The sequence below is a fragment of the Metopolophium dirhodum genome, chromosome 1 (genome assembly GCF_019925205.1).
Source record: "Metopolophium dirhodum isolate CAU chromosome 1, ASM1992520v1, whole genome shotgun sequence".
Lineage (NCBI taxonomy): Eukaryota > Metazoa > Arthropoda > Insecta > Hemiptera > Aphididae > Metopolophium > Metopolophium dirhodum.
In genome coordinates, this window is record NC_083560.1 from 38,566,138 (window position 1) to 38,589,370 (window position 23,233).

A 23,233-nucleotide genomic window follows, 5' to 3' on the forward strand; every position below is an offset into this window, starting at 1 on the left:
AAATACTTTTTAAAAGTATATGTATTTGTACTTAAATACATTTTCCAAGAATTCAAATACGTATTTTAAATACTTTTGAAAATAAGTATCCGTATCTGTACTTGAATACTTTTTTAAAGTTTCTTTTACAAGACTGGTCGTAGATCATAAATAATGACGAAACAAAATAAAAAAAAAAAATGCTTTGAAAATCAAAAAAAAATTTGGTGTGAGGCGGATTTGTGGTTAGGCGGACGTTAAGACTGCTCCGGTGCGCGGCCGGTGACCGACCACGTAGTGCACAGTGGAGCAATTAGTTTTATCTTTCCAAGTTTAACATACTGCCAGTGAAGGCAAGGTGTGAACACGAATCTAGCTAGTAGCCAGAGGTCTGCCGTACGGCTGGTCTGACGCCGCCTACTACGAGCGCCTCACGGTATTCGATACGAATTCGGTTGTATATATACATCGCACATCGATCCTGGTAATAGCTGGTTAGAGCCAGCCACCGATATACTGTCTATAGCCGCGGAGACGGCAGCGCCCTCTGGTAGTGGGATACACTTGGCCGTCTCAACCGAACATCACACACACCTCAGTAGTGTGCAATACCATTACCGTGGACATAAAGGAGACTTGATACCAGGGCCTTGCACCCGAATTAACCGGAACCCCTAAAAACCCTAATTACACACGAAACCGATATAACCTGATTAATTCTGTTTCCAAAACACCCGAATTGACCAAAACCCGAATAATTTTGTATTATACAATTTTCATGTGATATAATATAATTTTGTATGTACTTCATGTGTTGAGTTAAATTCTTAAGTTAGTTGATTTATGATAGTAATAATAAATTAACAGGGATAATTTTACAATCACTCATAGGTAAATTCAATAATAATTTTCTTGAAAATAAAATCCAATAAAATCATTAATTGTTTCTAATTAAACCAAATCCACAAATACTAAATTATTTCTTATACCTAATATTTATATAGATAAATATAATTTACTGCTTTATTAGCATATACAATAAAACAAAATATGGCCAATAGCAATATAAAATATAGACATGGTCTCAACAAAATAAAAAACGTATTGACACTGTCTTGACAGTCGTGACCAAAATACCAAATACTAATAACAGTAATAACTAATAAGTATTAATCTATACTTAGAAAATCCAAATACCACTCACTCACTGATCACTGTATCTCAAAAACTACTCAACGTACAGACTTGAAATTTGGAATAGGGGTTCTTTTCATGTTTTCACCGTGCAATAAGAAAGGATTTGCCAAAATTCGCATTTTAAAGAGGTGCTCAAACAGGGACATTGAAGTTAACATTGGAAATTTTATTTTTATTTATTAATAGTTCCCATTGGTTACAGTCAACAGTAGAAATTATTTGTGTTTGTTTATTATCGGTTGCCATTGGTTTTTTGGGCAGATCAAGTACAAGCTTGGATCAATTCAAATTATTGAAAATTGTCTACCAAGGTGATTGGTGAAAGAGTTGCCTTTGTCCGCGATCCGACGTACTCGGATTGCCTACCGGGGTGGTTGAGTTGCACTTACTGCAGGCTGCAGCATGTTACACCCAAAAGTAGATTAACAATCATCATTTTTTTAAGATTTGCGTTTTTTTACGGGTAATGAAGTGCTATAAAAATTAATACCATTAATACCGTTAGAAACATTTCAATACGTTTACATTAACCGTTTTTTATATTCACTTGCCGATCACATTAAACGATAAAATTTAAATAAAAAATTATACATATCATTGTCCAAAAACAAAATAAACAACCAATCACGGGCGAAGCTGTGACGGGTCGGCTAGTACCTATATATAGTCGCCAACGAACTTCCCAATCGGTATTCTTATAATTTAGTAATGAATATCGTAATTCGTGGCTATATTTACCAATTTTTCGGAAATCACAATATCATTATTTATATTTTATTTTATTTAATTTATCGGTGGCTGAACGGTGACCATCCCTATAGGTGACTTGGCAAGTGATAAATAAAGGTAAATAGAAAGTAAATAAGTACTTGAGTTAAATGTAACTGTTATATAAGCAATGACAATCTTGCTACTATTTGTTGGGATATTACAAAAAAAAACGTTGGTAAATAATTGTAGGTATGTGTATAATAAAAATTCTATTATTTATTCGTTGGTTATAAATAGTAATTTTGTTATATATTATAATATTAACAGATGTAGATAAAAGGGGGGTTTACAGCCCCTAACACCTTAGGCCATAGGTAGTTAAAATATTTTATTTTATCCAACATAAATACATAATATAGATAATATGCAATACAAGGTTATTTTGTAATTAAAGTTTGTTATTATTATTTTATTTTATAATATCTATATACCTGTAATGAATATTTTATTCACGAGAAAATTTAAACTTAATGCCTGCGATTTTAAATGAAGTTGTTTTTGTTGTGATGACGTAGACCATAGTTTTTTTCTTGATATACAGCTTACTGACTCTTCTCCATTTTATTGTACACTACTACTTAGGAATATGTATTGAAGTATAAAACAAAGTATTGTTAAGAAAAAAACTATTATTTACTGTTATGAATAAACCTACTGAATATAAACTGTATTTATTAAACTTGAATGCAATAGTTGATCTAAATTATACAAAAGTCTTTATACTGAACATTAACAAAAAAAGATATAATAAATATATGTTTTATCATAAGATAGTCCATATGTGTGTATTATTACAACCAATAACAAGACTATTATTAATGCTAATTAGATATAAAATATGGTAGCCTATTAACAACTACTTTACTAAAAACACAGAAGTTCTTGACAATGTTCCCATGGACCAGGTATTGGTAATGAATTGTACACTTCTATAGTAAAAACAAATTCTTCCGATTTTTTTGTTTTTCCGTCAATCACATACAATAAACCATCTGATTCAACTACTCCTATATAAAAATGTTATTACTTCTCTGTAAAATACGGAACATTGCCGCTCAAAAAGCTCAAGCCTGGAAGAAACAAAATAAGATGACAGATCATTTTATACAGTGTGTATGTTTGTCTTATTTTTGTATGAAAATATGTACACTCATTGAAAAATACGTCTATTCCGTTAACCATCATAGTCCCTGTCCCGACAGTGATGATTAATCGAGTTTCTACTGTAATATGTTTTATCATAACTACCAACAATGAGACTATTATCAATGCTAATTAGATATAAAATGTAGTAGTCTATTAACAACTATTCTACTAAAAACACAGAGGTCAATGTTACTTCTTAACAAAGTTTCCATTGACGAAGTATTGGTGTTGAGTTGTACACTTCTATAGTATTAACATATTCTACAGATTTATCTGTTTCTCCACCATTCACAAACAATAAATCATCCAATGCAACAACTCCTAAATAAAATTGTTATTTCAATTCAATATTTTTTTAAAGACTAATTAAAATTTAATTAATTAAGATAAATTATAATTTTTATGTTCACTAGGCATGTATTGAGAAAAATTGATATTAGCAATAAAATACCATACACTCCATCATTGGTCTACAGGTCTCAATTCCGTTAAGAAATGTTGATCCGTCACTACCACTGATAGCATACATAACGCCATCCTAAACTTCTATACTAACTCCTTTGTAACATACAGATAGTTCTAAACTAGGTAGTTCATGTGTGGGATCATAACATTCAACAAGCTTCAAATGTTTTGAACACTCAAAAACTTCCATCTACACAATTAAATGAAATAAAATATTTATCAAATTAAAATAAAAAAAGTTCAATATTTGCTCACCAATAAACAATTATTGAGTATACCCACACACATATCACTTTGTTAGTAGTCAATAGTCATATCAGTAAGCATATTTCGTTTTTGAACACTGACATCAAAAAACTCTGCACCGAATCGTATTTGGAATGCCAAAATGCCGAACTGACTTCTGTAAATGAAATTGTAATGCTTCTAATACAAAATCATTAACTAAATAAATTATAATAATTATTATTAAAATATATGAATTCATAATAAAGGAACATTTATGAAAATAACATTTACATTTGGGATTATATTTTAAAAGTCGTTCACATTGTTTAATATTTAATGCTTTTCTAGGAACTCTACTAGTAAGAAAAGTTATTGTAATTTTTTTGAAACTTTGGGTTTTGGAACTCATTGGGTTTCTCAAAAAACTGATTCAATTACATAAAATCAGTGGCGGTTCTATCATAACATTAATATATGTAGGGTTCTCTCTTTTTATAGCAAGCAAATAAATATTTATTGTTTTTGTACGGTATTAAATTTGATTTCAAATTTTTTAGTTTCAATGTTTTGATAATATACTGTACTAGTAGCATTAATATTAATTCATAATTATAATTGTTTTAGACTGGTTAACAATAGTTGAATTATATTTAACTTACTATTTGTTATTTATATCTACACACCATTGTTTATTGTGATTGATTGTTAAAAATATTAATAGTTTATAGGTGAACGGTACACCGTGGTGGTTTTGTAATCAATAACAGATGTATTACTTAAGAGTTAAAGAAAAACATAAACTGACATGGCTATAGCTGTAAAGCCTTGTTTTTTACAACTGTGTAATATCTATAATGATCCCCATTACACCCATCCGCTTATTTATGTTATTTAATAAGACATGTGATTTCAGTATAATCACTTTAAGTTGCTACTGTAAGTGTGTACATATAAGATTATATTATATTAAATGTAAATTTTAGGTAAGTTGATTATCCAATAAAATAAATATAATATATAAATATTAATTATATATATATATTAAAATACAAGTACCTACCTAAACAAAAATTTTCAATGTTAGTTAGCTATTTCCTCAAATAGAACAGCAAAGTCACTACAGGAAATAATCTCAATACATTTTTCACAAGATAACGAAATTTTATAAAAAATTATCTTATTAAAATTGATACTTATATTTAGCAAAATAACAATGGTGGCATCTGAAAAATTATAAATAATATAACCCATTTAAATGTTTTCTTAGAGAAGTCAAATTTTGTTGAAATACAAAATATTTTTTGATAATTACTCATGCAAATAATTATATTTATAAGTAAGTACACCTAATGTTAATAATGTAAACAATTAATAAAAATAAATCATAGTATTTAGATATAGATAATTAGATAACAGCGTGTGATTCATATTTTTATATATTATTGAATGATGGTTTTATTTGGTTCTATTAGAATATATGTAATTGTATATAATATTATATATTTTTTATTATTGTTATTTTTATTTATTGACATTTGAATTAAATATAAACAACATGTGGTAGACAGTAAACCACATAAGACAAGAATACAATTTTATAAAACAAAATACTAAATAAAGGACTTGACAATAATTCAGTAGCAGTTTTGGTAAAAGATTCAGTATCATTAACTATATTCATATTGAAATAATCAGTTTTAGTTTTTGAGTCTGTAAATATATCAATATTATAATAGAAAATCAAATACAAATAAAATATATGTAATTAAATGTATATATATTACAAACCGACCTGTCATAGCTTTGCCCGTGATGTGTTGTTTATTTTGCTTTCGGACGATGATATGTATAATTTTTTATTCAAATTTTATCGTTTAATGAAGTAAATATAAAAAAATGGTTAGTGAAAACGTATTGAAGTGTTTCTAGCGGTATTAATGATAAATATATTTTTATTAAAAAAAGCTGATCCCGTGCACTTTGTTGCCTGTTAAATATACCAATTTTATATGACTCAATATATCTCTATATTTGTTCAATTTGTTATTTAATATTCAGTATATGGTGTTCAAAACTTATCTTAACTTTTCCGTTTCCCAGAATAAAATTCTGGTTCGCAGAAGTATATTATCAGGTAGGCAATCTACCTGCTGTAGACAGCAGACCTCGCGCTATTTGTACGGAAGTGTATGATTTAGCTCTATAGTATGAAATTTATACCAAGCTTGTCGTTTTTACTTAATTCCACCTTTGGTAGATCAATATAATCAATTAATACAAAATCCTAACCTAACCATACTAAAATCTAATGAATAAAAAAAAACCAAATTACACCCTTTTTAAATCTCCTTTCTATCTTCTTCCCAGAGGTCTAATCTATACACAAACATTAATCTATATATATATATATATATTGACAAAAAATAATAATACAAATCAACAAACCCGATTAACCAAAAGCAACCACTATTTAATACACTATTATAATTTTAATCTGTAACAATAAATTAAATTATTTATTATTTAGTTTGTTTTATTATGGCGCAACTGTTGTATTTTTGACATTCAGAGTTCCTACTTTTCTAGTTCATTTTCCTAAAATGATGTTTTATGAGAACCTTGTCCTGACAGTTACAAACACAATAAAGAAAGAATCAGCCAAATCGGTTCAGTAGTTTTCTCGGTTAGCGCGGTCATAGAAAACCGCTTACAATTTTATATAGTATGATAGATTATACATTATAGATTATATTTTATATTTAATGTTTAAGTTTTAATAATTACCATTATGATATTCCAGAAAAGAACTAGTCTCCTTTGACTGATCATTCAACTGATGTGACTGATGTGTCACTGATCATTTTTACAGACATTTCTATTTATACAATAGTTGAACTATAAAACATAATTTAAGAAGATAAAAATTAATTATTACCAATGCTATTTATTTATTTAATTCTTAAAGAATCAAAGCTGTTACCATTTTTTTGTTTCTTTGAAAGATTCATTTTTTTTTTTTTTTTTTTTGATCATCACTATTTGTATTTACTACAAAATTTAAAACAAAATTGAAATACAAAAAAGCGAGTAAGTGGATGTCGCTTTACTGTACAGTAGATTAAAAGTGGGTCTCTATATAATGAAATGTATTAAATTTGAATCATTCAATGATATCATATCATTGTATACAAAAAACGATTCTGAGCGGGGACGGTTCATCGGTCTGAATATTTTATTTGCTTATGGTTTATATTATGTATCCAATAAGGTTGCTTTTGGTTAGTCGGGCATGTTTGTTGATTTGTATTATTATTTTTTGTCAATATATATATATAAATTAATGTTTGTGTGTAGATTAGACCTCTGACGATATACTTACAAATTACAATTTGGCCTGTGTTCAAAAAAAGTAAAAACTATGAAGATTCTAAAATCTGAATTTTAAAGTCTGGAACATTATTCATTAACAATGTCAAATTGAGTTTGAGATTCTTTCAAATATTTTCTTTTCTTCAATTGTGTATTTGTTTCTACCAAATAAAATGATCCAGATCCAAGTAAAGCAAAGAAACTTTCAATAGCCAAATGTTCAACCAAATAAGTCGTGGCCAGGCATCCAGCCATGACGGTTGGTAAACAAAGCAAATAGACCTATAATAAAATATTAAAATACAAATATGTTTGTATAGTAATAAAATATGAATATTTATATCAATATATAAACATTGAAAATACCACCAGATGCAATCAATGTAACTCCCAATGCTTGAGTTATTTGATAAAAATTATATTTTTTTTCAGGTGTACAACATAGAAAAATTATTGATGAACCAACAGCTGATGCAAATGTTCCTGGGAATGCAATTGTGTACAAGATCGGAGTTGCCACTATGAAAGCTAAAAAAATACAAATTGAAGAATTTAAAATGTTGAGAAACTGTACAATATTAATTTAATTATGTGGTAACAAAAATCCTTGGATTTCATCATATCCCCTCATGAAAGGGTCAAAAACCAAGCGACATCCAACAAAAAATCTTCACTCTGTCGGGTCATAAGGATCAGATAGTGAGCAAAAACAATGAGTCTTTCTAATTTGCACCTAAATTAAAGTTTAAAAAATATGACAAAACAAAACATTAAAAAAATAGGTTAAAAAAAATAAATACCTGTAATTCATTCATTGCTGACTATCCAATAAGCCGAAAAAATGAAATGAACACTTAATATTAAAGCCAAAATGTTCAAGCCAAGAGCTGCATTACCAGCCAAACAACAACTTTTTCATTCTACAAAAATAAATATTTTTCTAAGTCAAGACTGTGTTAATAAATGTTGATAACTACCTAAAGGTATTTTGTAACAACATTATCAACTAAAAAATATTGAATTATATATTCAATGAATACTTATGATTATAATTTATAAGTATAAAGTAGGTAAAAATATAATTATTATCAAACATATATTTATAATAGCCACAAATGTTTTAAGAGCTTTGTCAATTAGATTAAAAATTCTATTCAACATTTGTTTTTAATTTTATATTTTAATTAAAGTTTTACTAGTATTAATACAAACACATTGTGATAAATTTAATTAATCAGTTTTCCATTAGTAAACAGTTAGCCAAGAGTTAGTCACTTATAATTCATTTTTAAGTTATTAGTTATTGGTTATTACTCATTAAAACTATATTTTTATTGTTAGAAATAATAATTATTATGTATTGTAGTATTGTACCTATATTTATTTTAATTCATTTTTTAATTTTTAGTGGGTAATTAATTTCAATGTAATAAAATAAAATTACATTAAATGTATTTATGTTTTTAAATAAATTGTATAAAATTAAAATCAAAAATTCTGTAGGTACATATAGATAACATAACTCAGCACACAATTTAAATAATTGTAACCTTCATGGATTTATCGAGTGATATGTTGTTGATGTTGATGCACACGAACAGTGGAGAGATTGGATGATTGATGACTGAAAAAACTACTAATAATTGGTACACTTATAGACTGCATACTCAAATAGTTTGCTAGTCTAAGGAAAACTGTATCTGAAGTATATTATGCACATATATGTACATACAGTTATTTTCATTAGAATCTATTTTGTCATGCCGTTGGTAAAATATTAAAATTAACAATACTCACCAGACAGTGGTCAACGAAATACAATGTCGTAAGTGTACGTCTACAATATACTGCTATTTGCTCTATAGTTTATACGATGCAGTGACTGACGTAGTGATGTGGTGACTAGCGATGTGCTGCAATAAATTATTAAATTATAAATAAAATATAAACACAACATGAAATTATTCAATAGTTCAACATCAAAATAATAAATACATTAAGAACAACAATAATTTATAAACTATTTAACAAACGTCAAATAAAAAAATTAATTTGTTGCGAAGGCACATTCTAAATTTTAAAACATTTATTTATTATTGTCTAAGAGAAATCAGTGAGAAATTGTGTTATCAAAATTATAACATGATAAGATACAATGGCCCACTATTTTTTGGTAGTAATAGTAATGGCGGATGTTTGGCTTCCTTATACCGTATTGTATTTAATCTAAGGGGGCTTCAAACTATAGACCTTATAATAAGTATAAGGTCTATGCTTCACACGTGTGGTGATAACGCGGCTTATCACCACTTATGGTGGGCGATTTCGACTGTGCGCACGCTATTCGTTTTTGTACGACCTCTGTCAATTTTATATTTATGTAACGGATCATCTCATCCCTGCTTCTCGCGTCGGCAATGGCTCGCGCCACGACGGCTACGGCTTACGACGGCCCGAGACATCGCTATCTTTATTGACCGCGCTCGTACACAACGCATCGTTACTGTACCGCCTCTACCAAGTCTGCGACTCGATCGACGCGTTATGTTACTCACTGTTTTAATTATTCACCATTTTTATCGTTTAAATAAATTGTTATCGACGCTAACGCGTCCGACCCGAATTACGTTTGTTCTGTTGTTCAAACCCACTAACTCGTGTATCCTTCTGACGAGAAGTCAGGATCGTATTTGTGTAAGTGTAATAGTGCCAGGTCAATTTCCTACACCCCAGTCCACGGTGCTTTTGCCCTTTGTCGCGTATCATTATTTTACACACACACCCACACACATGCGTTTTCGTTTAATAATTTATTATACCTATAATTTGTTTCGATATAATTGTAATTTTGTTTTTATTATCTTAATAATAGATACAGCAACTCCGTCGTACACTCGAACCACGAAACAGGTGAAATTTCACTTAATATTCTGCACGTGAACTGTCGAAGCATATATAACGTGAATATAAACACCTTAATATGCGCACTCACCATTCGTAGTCGTGGTCACATCTGTTGAAGTGTTGCAGGTACTGTTGTCTGCTGTCACTCGCCGTACACACGATATACCCACTCGCACTAGTGAATCCGCCATTGACGCTACGCCGAGAATCACTGCTCCTTCACCGACATCACCGCTGCCTCCATAATATACCGCTTACCATCCGGCACCCAGACTCTGGACGATTGGACGAAGTAAGAATTTTGACAAAATCACAAACATTTGCAATTTATTTTGAGTTAAATATGTCCACGTCGTATGCTATCTATGTAAAAATTGCAAGGCTGAGCAAGTTAATATTATTTTTTAACTCAGTTACCTAAGTCAAGTTAATTATTATTTTTTTCAATTACCTTAATTTAAAATTAAGTTAATAGACATTTTTAATAGGTACATCAATTAAGTTACATCATTAACTTTCATTTTTAAGTTAAGTTAATAACAATAAAAAAAAAAAAATGCACTTATAAAGGAACCTATTTCTTAATAAATTAAGTTCACTTGAATAGTAATCATCATTCATTTGTATATTACTTTGCAAACAATGTATGATAATCATTATTGTACTAATACAAAATAATTAATAATTGAGTAATGAATAGGTATTATGATTTATGAATTTAATTCAGGGCATCATGGGCTATAGATGTCTTCATATGGGTGACTAATGTTACCCCTATATTAATATTTATAAGTACCTAATTAATAGAATATATAAGTTCTTTGTAAATACCTAGGTATATCATATTTTTTTTTCTGATAATATTTTCTATATTCTGCAAACTTAGGTATAATTATTATTATAAACCAGTCATAAAAAAAAAACACAGTCTCATATAACTAGGTATCACTGTTCAGAAGACTCTACACCTGCATGTGTTGTCTCCATTTTACAAACGCATAACGTACCAAATTTACGCTCAGAAATTCACGTTTTATGCTGTAAAACGTTACAGCTTAAACATTAGGGTGAATCGACCAATAATAAAACTTGATGGTAAGAACATTATCTGTGTTTTGTTGGAAGTTTTTACGATAATTCAGTTTTTAAGTGAGTTATGTGTGTATAAATAAATGTAAATTAAAAATGATCATTACTCAGTTAAAAACATTTATGTACACTAGGTAATATAACTTTATCAGAACACAGCTTACCTAGTTCTTCATATCTCTCTTTTATATTATTATAAAATTACATATTTCTGTGTTTTCCATTGATACATCATATACCTACGATTTGATATTATAACTAAATAATAATTAGAATTTATCTTGAAAATTTTAAATTTAAAATTACTTTTGATTTGAGTTGAAAATAGTGGTGACGAGCAGTGTAAACATGTGACAGAGACCACTGTTAATGACTATATGACATTATTTTCCAAAAATATTTAGTGTGCCACATTTAATTTGTTTAAGTACTTTAAATAATGTGTTCCTAAAACAGGCGCTTAATTTCAGTTTTTTAATTGTTAGTGCCAACATTTTTGTTCCCTTAAAAATAACTTTTACGTGCAATCCCTTCCCCACCAAATGACCAATTTGACTAATTTGACTTAAAATATACATAATTTTAATGGTTTTTGTTCACAGTAATATTGAGATACCCTAAGGAAGACATAAATCAGTATGAAACCATTAAGAAAATCTGAAGTAAATTTCAAGTAAGCAAATAAACGAAAAATTACAAAAATTTGAAATTTTAACTTACATTTTTAAATTATTTAGTTTGATAAAATTAGATATTTTTTAATTTATTTAATTAATACCTACATTGTATCTGATTTAAACAGAACTTGCTTGAGTACTAAATAATATATTATATTAATTTTTTTGCAATTTATTTTAGGTATGACAGTATCATACAAAGTTCTAAAATGCTGACTGTTTCACTTATTAGATGTGATGATGAGCAAAGGATAATGCACAATATATTACACAGTTCTAGAGTTCTGACTATTCTACTAATTAGATGTGATGATCCAGTGTTCAATAGAGTTATGAAAAGAACTTATTGATAATACAGACCATAAAGATGAGAATCAATTATTACAAACGGGGTAAGAATATGAAATTTATTTACACTAAACTAACTGATAAACAAATATACTTAACAATTAATTTGACAGAAAATATAATAAAAATAGAAGCCTTTAATTGCTAAGATCTTACTCAAATTGAATAAAGCCAATAAAAATATGTAAAAACCTAATGATCCACTCTTAACTCATAATCATCGGTATATATTGTCCTATATTATTTATGCATCTAAGGTTGATTAGTGAAAGCATTGTTTACTTAATTAATTTTTCCACTTATCACATTTTAATATGAAAAACAGTTTCATTTTGTCCAATGGTCCAGTAACCACTAAGATTTTGAATAATTGATTTTTATCTTTTTTAATAAAATATACAGATATTTAATTTGATTCAATATAATTTTATTTTTAATCCTTTATCTGTCCACTAATAATAAATCTAATGTTTATGTCATTCAACTTAAACTAAAGAACTTTGTCATTATTATAATTTTATGTGATCAATATTTACTGAAATATTGTTTGCTATAGTATTACAAAGATAATTTTAAAAGCTATGCACTGAACTAATTTAATATATTGTCTAACACATGATTCAATTTAATATAAATATGCTTAAATAACAAAAATTATACTTAATTATCAAACTTTCCTATTACAATCTACATTATATTATTTTTTAAAATAATTTTAGATTCTGAGCGGAATGAGGTAGCTAGTGGTTTTACAGTGGTGCTTATTTTTTTATCTTGCATACAAAATTTCTACCAGAAAGAGTGCTTCGATTTCAAAATAGAGTGCCTTATCTTTTAGTAAATTGGACCAAAATGGTACTTCATTTTTCAATTTTCTTAATAGTTATTAAGTGCCACTGGAAAAACCACCAATAAATTACAAAAAACCGCTAAAAATGGGATTTTAGTTTCTGATGCTTTGTTTATCACCATACAAACGAATAAGAAATAGTAGTATTATAATATGAATTCAACTTACAGGATATAATAAATAATAACGATATAAAAAATCCAGACTGATAAACCGTCTCCGCTCAGAATCGTTTTTCTTATACATTGATATTATATCATTGAATTCAAGTTTAATACAATCCATTATACATTGACCCAATTGTAACCTACTGTACAGCAGATCGACATCCACTTACCCGCTTTTTTTATTTATAGAGTTGAACACTTTTAAATACTTATAACTCATAAACTACTCGCCCTAAAATTGATATTTATGTTTAAAATTACTTAAATAAATATTCTGCTTTGGAATATGAAATCACCCTATATAGGTACATAACTATTTTTAATAAAAATTGGATGATATCACTCCCAAAGAATTTATTGTAAAGTATTCATTTAATACATAATTTAACTCAACATTCATCCATGTTTCACTTAAAAATGTATTACATCAAAATTACCGTTCATGCTACTAAGCATTACCTAATTTTGTTTAGTCAAAATTAGCATTAATACCAAGTTGGTGTGATCAATCATCATACCTAACATATTAAAGATGTAGTTAAAACAATTGAAAGTTGTCAATTCCTTATTTTACAAAGATTAAAATGGTAAAATTTATCATTTTAGCACCGATTAGTATAAGGATGAGAGTAGTTGCTTATACCTTCCTTAAGATGACGGCACACCTGAATGCGTTGTTTCTGTCTTTCACTGTTTGACATAGACAAAACACATTTGTGTTGTTTGAATAAAACTCTCTGAATTTTGGTGTTAGAATAAAAACACTTATTAAATGATGAAAATATGATAATATTTTGGAAGTCAAGACGGTGAGTTTTTATAAAAAATTTTAATTTTTAAAGTTAAAGGTATTTTTACTCTAGAACACAAATTGAGCAATTTATACTAAGACTGCTTAAATGCATTTTGTATATATCAAATGTGTGTAAGACAGATACAACACATGTAAGTGTGACGTCTTCTTCTGAAATGCGTCTTTTAATAACCTGATTTTTGGAATTATTAAGTATACTATTAAGGATCATATTATTTTCAATTACTTAATACAATATGCTTTGTTATGCTATTTAATAACGAGTGCACTGAGACAATTCATACAGGTAATCCAGTGGATATGACACGTTTCAAAATTATATGGATAATATTATTATAGTAAAACACCTTTATCATCATCACTATTATATAAGTAAAATATTTTAGTTAAGTAATGACTTATAACGATTTTATGTTTATTATTTATAATATTATAATGTATAGCTAAATGTTTAGTTAATAATTATTTTCATTCCATTTTTATTGAAAAAACCCATATTACATATGTATAAATATATTATATTATATTATATTAAAATTAATAACCAACAAAACATTGTTAAATTCGATCAAAAGAGGATTTAGGTTATACGAAAATGGCCAGATGCAATTGTGTAAAACTGTATAAGACTTAGTGTTAGAATTTATGATTTTATATAACATTTACATTTACTTTACTATCAAAATTGCAAATATTATTAATCTCTTGAACGATAATTACATATTTATGATTTGTAATATTGTAAACGACTGTCGACTATAGATTATTTTTTGAAAGTTAATTGAAAAATATTTGTTACAAATGATAATATAAATATTATAAGTACTTACGACATAGAAATATAGTTGTATCTATAAACAAACATAAAACTGATAACTATTACCTACAACAAAAATATTATTTGATTTAACCCCCCCCCCCACCCCCCGAAAAAAAAATTCCAGCTACGGCCTTGTTTGTGAGTGTCATAGGCATACATTTAGTCCGATAAAGTGAATAAATAATTAGTTACTATGAATAATTTAATAAACGTGTAAATTGTATACCTATATATGGAACGGCGACCGTTGGGTTTCAAGCTACCTGCATCCTGTCCTTCTTCTTTTGTTCCGAGAAGTAAAATTTGACAATCTATATAAATATACCATATACTAGGTATAATGTAAAATATTTTTGTAATTTAATTTTTAATTTTAGTATTTAATGTCTAAGTTTGACATTTAGTTCAAACTATGTTGAATGAAATTTGTAATCTTCCTATCATAAACTAAATCAATATTGTTAATTATGATAAAATATCGGAAAACAATTTGTACAATTCGTTTTTAATATACTATATTTTAACCTATTAGGTAATCTCTAAACTATTATAGTATTGGGATTATTTTATTAAAAATTTAACTATATTCTTAAACTTATCATTAGACATTATAATAACTAATAAGTGAACCCCTACAATATATACACTTATTTTTTTTTGTTACTTACTCAAATGTCTTAGTTTTAAAAACACATTCTATAAGTTTCTGATAATGATAAGTTAATAATGATTAGTAAACTTAAATACATTATATTATAATTACTGTTAACTGTTTAGCGTTCAGTCAAAAATAAATAAAAATTATGTATTCATATTTTGTTTACTTAACGTATAGGTATTAGGTTCAACATATTGAAGGTAGATATTCTAAGTTATTAATTTGGCTCAAAGTCCATGCAGGGACAATCTCAAAAAAAAATCATGGGGGGGGGGGGTGTAATCTTCAAAGTTGCCGACTAGAATTTGAAATTCTACATTGTTGTTAACTATTAAGTTATTTTTAGTTACATGCTATAAATTTATAATTTCTTTACTACCTTATGTTTCAATTTTTAGTTTGAGCTAAATTTGGAGTTGAAACTTAGAAATACCTCACTTATTATTTTTTTTTCTATACAAAAAATATACAGAATGTATCTTATGTCATTGTACGCAGGTTTTTTTTAACAATTATGGATTGATGATAGGGAATTTCGTTAAAACAAAAAAAGACGTGTTTCTTTATTGTTAACTGGCAATTTTTTATAACATTTTCAAAATTTTTTAACATGCAGTTGTACTAATATAGTATTCCATATTCATGACTTTTTCATAGATAGAGCTCTGTGCATGAGGTTTTTATCAATAATGAGACTAGTTTGGTTTTAAAAACTTAAATAATTATAACCTATATGAAAATTGTACTTTACTGCCTTAGAAGATGGCTGTTAATAAGTGTACAGGTGAGTTCACACATGTTGATGGTTACTGTCATAGTATATACCGTGTGTGTCATTATAAATACTAAACAATGTGAACCACTTTTGTAAAATAATCCCAAATGTAAACGTTATTTTCATAAATGTTCCTTCGTTATGAATTCATATATTTTAATATTAATTTATTTAGTTAATGATTTTGTATTAGAAGCGTTATTTTGTCTAATGACACACTTTTAAGTTAACTTATTCTATTTATTGGAAGCGATTTACAAAATATAAGTTATATGAGAATTTTTAAATTTTAATATTTTACATGTGTGTCGTGTGTGCGACATTCTCTTAAAAGTGATTTTTTATTAATACAAGTTGTAGTTCTTTTTTTTTTTAATATAGTTTAAGCAACAATAATATCAAATTAGGTACCTACTTTTACCTTAGGTACATTTGACTATTTGAAAAATATAAAAGAACTTCAAAATTATTGCCATTTTTATGTTATTCCGTTGAGTTGCACTGGTATATTATTGACATTTTTTACAACATAAATTGAATCGGTTTTATTTTAGAAGAAGGAACTGACAAATCTGCATTCTTGAGATTAACTGAGGATATGTTAAAGAAATTAGTCCCTATGATAGGGCTTGGATCCAAGTTCTACAACAAACTTTTAAAGCTTAATTGCCAATGTGAGAATATCCAGGAAAAAAATTTAGAAGAGGTAACCATTCATTATACATTTTATAAAAATATAGGTGCTTAAATAATTAAATTCAGTAATGAATATGAGAAATACCTTAAGTACAATGTTTTTAAATAATTATACTAACTTGGACACAAGTTTTATGCTGTTGATTTAATAAACTCATTATACTCGCCCATTAAAAAATGTATATTTATAGTAAGTATGTTAATATAATATTATGATTAGACTTCCATTTATCGATGTTTATGTTGACTGCCAGTCGACAATTAATAAAAATAAATACGATTATAATAAAACCAATATAAATACGATATCATTATAAATGTTATTTATTCAATCCAATCCCGATAAAAATATATATAAAATAATGATAAATGATTAATAGATAAATACGATTAAAATATTCAACGTTTGTGATGGTAAAATGTTAAATTATATTTTTGTTATATTTACTATGAGTAATAATACTAATGAACAATATAATTTTATCAATCTGTTTATAATATGATAATGATATTGCGATAAATATATCATGCCGTTCAAATAACATTTTAATCATTACCAATAATTATTATAAAACAATTATACTACATTTTTTTTTGGAGAACCCTTCATCTAACCAAGTGTGAAATGAAAACGGTCGACTTGCATTACTGGTTCGAATTAAGGGATTTTCGATATAGTCTTCGTTTGTAGACGCATTATCTTCAGAGTCTTGGTAGTTGGAATCGAATTCATCGTCACTCATGATGATTAATGGGTGGTCCGTTGAATCGACTGGGGAGACATTTGCCAAATTTACTTGAGCGGTGTTGGAATTGAATTCATATCGCAGTTCATTTATATCGAACGCATCGTAGCTCTTAATAGTTTCACGGCACAACAGGCATTTCGCATGAATATTAATTTTTAACAAATTTCTTATGCACGGTTCACACATTAGATGTTGACAATCATTTAATTTGCCTGCTTTATTATCGCCGTCTGTGCAAATAACACACGCCTCGGATCTTACAAACCAAAGGGTACATTCCTCCGGTTTTTGAGCGCTTAAGTTGCGGCAAAATGTGTAGTAATTCAATTGAGTTTTGTAATTTTGTATACATTCTTCCATTTTATTCAAGTCAACTTTAAGATTCGAGTAATTTGATTCGTGTTGTTGTCGTTTCAATGTCTTATCAACCATTGCAAGTTTTTCTTTAGACAGTTCCAATGTTAATTTTGCTTGTCGTTCTTGTATTTTTTTAGTTCTTTTAATTGATTTCATGATCCAAGTGTCAGCTGACTTGATTTTTTTTTCGTTCTTCGTCTATACGTTTTTTTATATTGTTATAATTTGCTATGTCCTCCTCATACTTTGACTCTTCAAGTTTGAGCAAATCGTCGATTTTTTTCCCAAATTACTTATAATTTTTTTAGCCACTGGTAATTGTTTATTTGTTTTGGATTGTTTGCGTGGCGGAGAATCGATAAGATTGATAAATGAATGGTGTCCTAGAGACGGTGAACCGTTTAATTTTACCATAGTGTAATTATTATCAAAAAAATATATTCCACTGGAAAAAAAATACGCACGTTTGAAACGAGAACTGTGAAAATTAATAATAACGTCGAGATATGTGTGTGATAAACTAATTTTACACTAGAGTGTGTGTTATTAATACTGTGATAGCGAACTGATGGCGAAAAATATATTGTAGCGTTCCAGTCAAGAACGGTGGCGTATAGATGGAAATATGATTCATTCCGTCGACACTCCGCAGGCCACTAATAACCGGTATAATGTCTGTGATTGGTCGAGACAGTACTATTGCACGCGATGAGTACTCTTCACACCGCGTACGCGCGCGCCTCAGCTTCTTGTATTTCTTGTATTACTCGACTTTTAAACTTTCCCACCTTCGAAACGAGACCGCCCAAGAACCTTATCAGAAATTCTTATCACCAAATCACCTCTGATCTGTGCTACTTTTATAATTGTGAATTAAATTGACTCTGTCTCTAATATCGGTACTCACTTACAACTATGTAATTTATTAAAAATATATTTTTTATGTAAATACAAGATACCAGATAATGGATTCATGGTAAAATATTTACTGTGATTAATGGCTTACATCTTAATATCTGTTGATTCTTGTAAGTTTGTTACTCTAGTTAATTTATACAACATTTTCTAAGCTAAACTACAATATTTTTAGTTCAAACTATTCCGTTATACCAGTACCACTTCTTTAATTATATTTTCTAATAATTTGAATTACACACTTAGTTGACAAAATTTGCCTATATTTTAATTAGTATATGTTATAAAGTATGTGGAATTATATTATATCTTGTTGGGAATCATTAGGTAAAATATTTTATTTATTTATGAGTATTATTGATTTCACCTAAACAATTGGTAATTTAATGAAGAATACTATATGATTGGGTATTTAATATACTTAATTATTACCTATATTTTCTACTATTTGTAATTGTGTGTACTTTCTATTATTTTTTTATTAATATTTGTATTTTAAACTTTAATTTGTAAGTTTAATTAAATTTCTTCTAAATTATTATATTTCTTAGAATATAAATGATTGCGTGAACTATATTAAATGCCAGCAGTAATAACACAGATTGTATTATAATATTAAAAATATATTTGTATTATTAAGTTAATGATTTTTTTCAAGTATTATAAATAAATACTAAAATTTTTCTTTACAATTCAGACAAAAATCGTTCGAAAATGACTTCGTTAAACACTTTTGAGGACGAAGAACAAGAAAGTTCATATGGGTTTGTGTTTGTTGTGTCTGGATCAGGTTAGTACTACTTTTGTTAAATATATCATTTTGTGTACATTATTTTGTGCTTTATATATCTTGAACATTGTTTTATGATTTTAGTTGTAACAGCTGATAAGATGTCTGGTTCAGCTATGTACACACTGGTTCCTGTTGGATACTTTCAACTGGTTGGTGAAATCAATCATTTAGAAGGTGACATGGCTACCATCCAGGTTAATAAGATTAAAATGATTGTTTTATCGAATATACTATTTCAATACCAAATTATGTAATGTATTTATTATTCTAGGTTTACAAAGATACGTCTGGTGTTATTGTTGGTGACCCGATTTCAAGCACTGGAAAACCACTTTCTGTAGAATTAGGCCCTGGCATATTGGGAAGTATATATAATGGCATTCTACGACTGTTAAAATACATTATTAAGCTCATCCAAAATATCTATGTTCCCATGGGTGTTAATATACCAGCTTTAGGTCGTAATGTTTCATGGGATTACAACACGTCCAATATAAAAATCAGAAGCCATATAACTGGAGTAGACCTCTTTGGTCTTTTCCACAAAAATACTCTTGTTAAACATAAGTTAATGTTGCTAGGGGAACCATTGTATTCCAAGCTTCACCGGGATACTATAAAGTTTATGTAAATATAATTAAAAATGTTATTATTGTTGAACAACAATTCAGTTATTATTTTGTTTCTTAGGACATAATATTGGAAACAGAATTCGATGGCGAAAAATCATTATTTACTATGTTACAAGTTTGGCCCATACGTCAGCCACGTCCTGTCACTGAAAAATTGCCTGCCAATTATCCACTTATGGACAACAAATACTTGACTCTCTATTTCTGTAAGTTAAAAAAATTTTAAGTCTTAAGTTAATAAGTTCTAATTAACTCATATATTATATCTGTTTAGTTGTGTACAAGGTGTAACAACAGCCATTCCTGGAGCTTTTGGTTGTAAAACTGTAATATTTCAAGCTTTACCTTAATATTCAAATTCTGATATTGTGTATGTTGGCTATGGAGAACGTGGTAATGAAATGGCTGAGGTAAAATGGTCTGTAAATTTATAAAAAATATTTAAATGTTATATTTATTAAATTTAATTAATATATACAATTCAAATCATTAATGTTAGGCCTTGCATTTTTATCACTAATTGTATATAGGTATTTTATAATTATTAATTAGGTACTGGGAGATTTCCCAGAATTGTCTATTGGAGTTGATGGTGTAAATGAATCTATCATGAAGAGAACTGCATTAATTGCTAACACTTCTCACATGTCTGTAGTTGCCCGAGATATTGAATTTATACTGGTAATAACTAACAATAAATATTATGTCAGTGTTTATATAAACAGCTTAATGATTATTTAAATATTTAATAAATAATAATATTTAGGTATTACTTTATCTGAGTACTTCAGAGATATGGGATATAATGTATCTGTGATGGCTGATTCAACTTCTCGTTGGACAGAAGCTTTGCGTGAAATTTCTAGTCGCCTTGCTGAAATGCCTGCTGATAGGTATATTAAAGAAATATAAAAATGTATTTATTTATTTGAATTAAATATGTGTGTTATGTATTAGTGGTTATCCTGCATACTTGGGTGCTCGTTTGGCATCAGATCTGGCCGAGTAAAATGCCTAGGTAATCCAGAACGGGAAGGTCCAGTTAGTATTGTTGGAGCGGTCAGTCCTCCAAGTGTTGTGATTTCTCTGATCCAGTTACATCAGCTACCTTAGGTATTGTACAAGTGTTTTGTGGTATGGATAAGAAATGAACTCGACGCAAACACTTTTATTGAATTAATTTATTTCATACAGGTATTAATGAAAATTACTGTTAATAAATTATGTTAAGAATATTTTTGAACAATAATTTGTAGTTTTAGTAAATATACAAGAACTTTAGACGACGTCTATGACAAAAACCTTCCCTGAATTGAATTTGTGCCTTTAAGAACCAAATCTTAGGAGATCTTATAACAAGAAGATTTATCATAAATAGTACAGTTGGTAAAGCATCACTAGCTGAATCTAATAAAAGGAAGTTGCTAGATTATTAAAAGATGATTTTTTACAACAAAACAGGTAGGTCATTTATTTGGTTTGGTTGAGAGTATTCACATATTTTAATATTCTCATATAATTTTTAATATCCTTTTAGTTATTCTTCATATGATTGTTATTGTCCATTTTACAAAACTTTTGAAATGTTACGAAATACTATTGCCTTTTATGACATGGAACGTCATGCCGTTGAGTCAACAGCCCAATCTGAAAACAAGATAACTGGGTCTGTGTTCATGAAGTTTAAGGTAAAATACATATTTTTTTTATTACTTGACGTTTTTATTAAATATGTATAATAGGACCCAGTTAAAGACGGCGAAGCTAAAATCCGTGCTGACTTTGGTCAGTTATATGATGATATCCAGCAAGCTTTTAGGAATCTGGAGGATTAAAAGTATTTTTCACGTTAATACATTGTTATTCAAAAATAAAACAAAAGTTTGTAAAAAATAAATATACCTATTATAATAAATTGTTGTTGTTTACTCCAGCTTAAGTAAAGCTTAAGCACACATCATAGAACGAAACTGCAGATGTAAGATTTTTTTTGTTTTTAAGCTTGTTGTTTATGTGTGTCACCATCAACATTTTTTATATTATTATTTCATTTTATTCGTCATTCCTTTCTTGTAGATTTCTTTCACAATAAGTGTACTATTATTTTATAATTCAATTTTAATTCGACAATAATCAATCGTACCATGTGAATTTTATAAGATAATTTTTGTTTCAATTAATCATTATTTAAAGATATAAATATACTCATTATCATGTAAATATAAATTATTTATTATGAATTTGCCAACTACAGTATTAATTGAAAAAAATAGTTCAATCAGTACTATTCAAACTATTTTTATTTTTCTGCAATTATAATATTTTAAAAATTGTTTAACACAAAATTAAAAATATATATTAAGTACTCTAAATATCACAAGAATACTATTTATATTTTCTTAAATTCCAAATAGTTAGTAATGTTTTTTTTTTGATAGTCAAATATGGTTTTTCGTCATGAATGATTGTTTTGTTATTTTTAATTATATTATAATTATATTATAGTCTATGAATTATATTAAATAATGTAGGGGCTTTATTTATATGAAAGAAACCATTAAAGTGTGCTCGGTAAATTTAATATTTGTAAAATATTATTAAGTAATCTGTTATTGATGATAATTAACAAATACATTTCAAAATTTATTGTAAAATTGTATTTATTTGTTTAATTTGAACATCCTTTTCTTTAAGTAATGTCATGTTTTCTATTTCCTAGTGAATAAAATTATGTTTCTATTTTAGTACTAACAGTTTTTCAAGCAAATAGCGACAAAAAAATAATTTATCATTTAAGATATTACTAAAAGTACCTATAGTATATATGAGCCATA

General features: G+C 27.7%; 2 pseudogenes; one reads left to right on the top strand and one right to left on the bottom strand.

Moving 5' to 3' along the window:
- Positions 1–3,922: 3,922 nt before the first annotated feature.
- LOC132937996 (uncharacterized) lies at positions 3,923–10,379 on the bottom strand (annotated as a pseudogene).
- LOC132934194 (V-type proton ATPase catalytic subunit A-like) lies at positions 9,481–22,798 on the top strand (annotated as a pseudogene).
- Positions 22,799–23,233: the final 435 nt, after the last annotated feature.